Consider the following 4677-nt stretch of genomic DNA (forward strand, 5'->3'; position numbering starts at 1 on the left):
CAAACAGACATAAGGCAGTTTCAGGGATATATAGAAGACAATAGACATGAGATGAGTCAAGAACTGGGAAGTAAAACTATAGCAAGAAATAACAGCTTCCCCGACACATAAGTAGGTACTGAGAAAATTTATGTAGAGTTCATGGTGAAAGGGAACCTAGAACTTAGAGGGTTGGAAGTAAAAATGTCTTTTAAAAACATTCTGCACAATCATGCCTGGAGCCAATAAAATGAGTTTGGATTGCTAAAAAGTAAGTCCATGATCAGACCAGGAGGCAACATCCTTATAAAGAATTTGCCCAACTATTAGAAGTCACTCTTGGATATACTCGACTCACAGGAACAAAGGAAACAAGAAAAAAAAAAAAAAAAAAAAAAAAACAGTGAAGGAGAAAGTTGAACTCAAACAGTGTTGCTTTCTCATCCTCCTTCTTGAGGAAATTGGTGCCGGAAGTTGAAAGTGCCCTGAAGGCGGCTTTAACTTATCTGACCAGTCCTCACCCCAGGGATCGCCTCAGGTCCTGCTGACCTAGGCAACTGTTTGAGGGTCAACCTTCCATGCAACTCAAATGTTCTTGAAGAAGCCCTCCTGTGTATTCAAGTGGACAGCAATTGTTTTCCTCTCTCTCAGCTTGCTTTTCTCTCACAGCTGTTTGTTCTTTAATGGTCATGACTCGGTTTGTGCTGCTGGCAAAGATAGGTCCTCCAGAGGGTGAATTAAGGTAAGACTATGGTATTTGGTCCTTCCCTCCTGGGGCAGTAACAAGTGCCTCTCTGTTTGTCATTTTCATGGTGATACTCTGCCAGGCTCTAGCATTACAGGCTGTTGAACCGACCCTGTATATTCATGGAAATCAGAATTCCAATTAATAGGACAGTTGTTATTTTTCTAAGAGTCAATAGTACTGCAGATATTGGGCTCAGTTTGGTTGGTTGGTTAGCAGGGAAGTAGAATGGAAGAGAAATGGGGGAAAAAGAGGATTTGGAAAAGAGGATTTGCATGGGAGAATCTGTTTCAGAAACCCCAATCCCTGAAATGCAGACTGACTTCCGTGCGTGTTTCCACAACACTAAGCACTGTGACCTGAATTATTTTTTTAATATATATTGGAGGAGAAGGCAACATTTATATGCCTAATATAGTAATAGGCACTCCTGGAGGAGTTTATTTTTGTATAATAATAAAAAAAATGATATAGGGTCCACAAAAATCTTTAAAATGTCAACATTATATAAAATGTAAAATCCATAATGCAATCTGCTTCAGATTAGCTGGAAAAACAATACAGCCTATTTGAACAGCTAGGCTTCATTTCCTGTATGCATCAGTTATGCTGGCTCTGTTCCGAGGGAACAACAGGTAAGTGCCCTCAGCCTCTATGGTGCGACCCTCTGCCAGAGCTCAGGGGCCACCTGGGTCTGGCATTCCCCCCAGGGAGGCAGCAAGGTGGTGGGCTGGGGTGGGGGGAGCTGTCCTTTGCACTAGGGGCCATGAGCCAGCCCATGGCACCTGTGTGCTCTAAGACAGCAAATTCTGTGTTTATTAGAACATCACCACTGCTGCACCAAGAGCACACGCATCTTCGGGGGGACTTGGAATTCCCGAGAATGGCCTTTGAGAAATGGTGGCAATAATTTCTTTAAATTCCATCTCTTAGTTTTCCATGGAAAGATCAAGAAACCATGAACAACTCTAGTAATGCAGTTTGACTGCCATTTCCTCCATGAAGGCCTTACTGCCAAGGACATGTTGGACCAAAAAATTAATGAAGTTTTGTCTTCCAATGATAAGGATGCCTTCTATGTCGCAGACCTGGGAGACTTTCCAAAGAAACATCAGAGATGCTTAAAAGCTCGTCCTTGGATCATCCCCTTTTATGCAGTCAAATGCAATGATAATAGAACCATAGTGAAGACGCTCCTTGCCATAGGGACAGGATTTGATTGAGCCAACAAGACTGAAGTACAATTGGTACAGAGTCTCTAGGTGCCTCTAGAGAGGATTATCTATGCAAATCCAAACAAGTGTCTCAGATTAAGTGTTCTATCAATAATGGGAGTCCAGAAGATGATAGTGAAGTCAAATTGAGGGAAGGTGCCAGGGCACATCCAAAGGCAACGTTAGTGTTGCAGATTGCCACTGATGATTCCAAAGCAGTCTGTTGCCTCGGTGTTAAATCTGATGCCACACTCAAAACCAGCAGGCTCCTTTTGGGGCAAAAGAGCTCCACATTGATGTCATCGGTGTCAGCTTCCATATGGAAGTGGCTGTACTGATCCTGAGACCTTCATGCAGACCATCTCTGATACCCGCTGTGTCTTTGACATGGGAGCTGAGGTTGGTTTCAACAGGTTTCTGCTTGATATCGGTGGTGGCTTTATCTGAAGATGTAAAGCTTAAATTTGAAGACATCACCGGTGTTATCAACCCAGCACTGAACAAGTATTTGCCGTCAGACTCAGGAGTGAGAATCATAGCTGAGCCCAGTAGACGTTATGTTGCATCAGCTTTCATGATCACGGTTAATATCATTGCCAAAAAACTCATATTAAAGGAATAGACATGCTCTGATGATGAGATGAGTCGAGTGAACAAATCTCTATTTATTACATGAATGATGGGGTATATGGATCATTTAATTGCATTCTTTATGATCATGCACACATGAAGCCCCTTATGCAGAGAGACCCAAACCAGATGAGATGAGAAGTATTATTGAACCAGTGTATGGGGACCGACATGTAACAGCCTTGATGGCATTGTTGAGCACTGTCACTTGCCCAAGATGCATGCAGGCAAGTGGATGCTTTTTGAAAACATAGGTGCTTACACTGTTGCTGCTGCTTCTACTTTCAGTGGGTTCCAGAGGCCAACTATCTATGTGATGTTGACACCAACATGGCAACTGATACAACCATGACTTTCCACTAGAAGTACAAGAGCAGGATATCGGCACTCTACCTGTGTCCTGTGCTTGGGAGAGAGGGATGGAGCATTCTCCTGTTGCCTGTGCTTTACTTAGCATTAACAAGTACGTGCCACTCCTGTAACTGTTAGATGCAAGTTTAGCTTGAATTATGAGATTTGGGGGAACTGTTGAACTTAATCACTGCTATTTTTGCGATGTCTTTGTAAGTAGGGTTGGCATGGATGCAGCAATAGAGAACTCTAGGAGATGGAGTCACTTATGTGTGTTCCTATGGAAACCATTTGGATATTTGTTTCATCTGGATTTTTATTCACTTGTCGAACATGCTACTAAAGAGTGCCTCCCAGCAGCTGAGCAAGCGTTTGTAGCTTGTACGTTGGCAGAATGGGCCAAAAGCTTAGTGTTTTGACCTGTTTTAAAAATAAAGTACCTTGAGGAGCCTGAGTGGCTCAGTTGGTTAAGTGTCTGACTTGATTTTGATTCAGGTCATGATCTCACAGGTTGTCAGAGCACAACCTCCTTAGTATTCTCTCTCTCTCTCTCTCTCTCTCTCTGCCCCTTCCCCACTCACTTTTGCTTGCTCTCTCTCTCTCAAAAATAAATAAACATTTTTTAAATAAAACAATAAAGTATCTTGAAATTAAAAAAAACTTAAAACAACAAATATATTCATGTACTCTTGCCTCCAAGTGTGAGATAAATACAAACTATCACTTCTGCTAAAAAAGAAAATAAAATATATTTCCAAATGAGTAAAGGCATAGTGAGGTCTTTAATGACACATCAGGTGACCACATGCCCCAGTGTGTCTGGGACAGCCTCAACTTACTCTTGTTCCCCAGCATAATTATACATAGAACTCCTTCCATTCTCTAATGTATTGTAGTTTGGACAATAAATTACATGCATGTCCTATAAAATAAGCCTTCTTTAAATGACTGTAGACATCAAAACTTCCCACAAAAGTACAATTTTGGCCCATTATCTTTACTCTTATGTAGTTTCCATGAATACATAAAATTCAATAAGATCTAACTTTATCCTCTCTCAGTTTAAGTCCTTATGAAGTTTTTATAGATTTAAATTATAACCATTTCACTTTTAAAAAACATAAAAGACACAGTCGATGTGGAGAAATCAGGACACTTGTACATGATGGTGGGGATGAAAAAAAAATGGTGGCACTGCTTTGGAAAATAGTCTGGCAATTCTTCAAGTAATTAAACAAACTTACCGCATGACCTAGTAATCCCATACCTAGGCATCTAGCCAATAGAAATAAAAACATATTTCCACAAAAAAATAGCATCATATTCATAATTGCCAAAAGGAAACAATTCATCTACTGATAAGTAGATAAACAGAATGTGGTATATCCATACAACGGCATATTTTTCAGCCATAAGAAGGAACAAAGTACTGATTGATATGTGCTGAAACATGGATAACCTTAAAAACATTATGCTAAATGAAAGAAACTAGTCTCAGAAGATCTGTTCTAGCATTCCATTCACATGAGATATCTAGAAAAGGCAAACCTAGAAAAGAAAGAAGAGTAATGGCTACTTAGTGGTGGGGGTGTGATGGGAGATAGGGGAGTGGTAGATAAAGGGTTTGGGGGTTTTTTTGAGGTAATGAAATGTTCTGAAGTTGTACAGTTTGCACACAACTGTGAATATAATAAAAGGCATTGAATGCTACACTTTAATGGGGAATTGTATAGTACTTAAATGATATATCAATAAAGC

General features: G+C 40.4%; 1 pseudogene; it reads left to right on the forward strand.

Annotated features, from left to right (window-relative positions):
- Nucleotides 1-1682: 1682 nt before the first annotated feature.
- LOC123609900 lies at nucleotides 1683-3050 on the forward strand (annotated as a pseudogene).
- Nucleotides 3051-4677: the final 1627 nt, after the last annotated feature.

The sequence above is a fragment of the Leopardus geoffroyi genome, chromosome B2, assembly GCF_018350155.1.
Source record: "Leopardus geoffroyi isolate Oge1 chromosome B2, O.geoffroyi_Oge1_pat1.0, whole genome shotgun sequence".
Classification (NCBI taxonomy): domain Eukaryota; kingdom Metazoa; phylum Chordata; class Mammalia; order Carnivora; family Felidae; genus Leopardus; species Leopardus geoffroyi.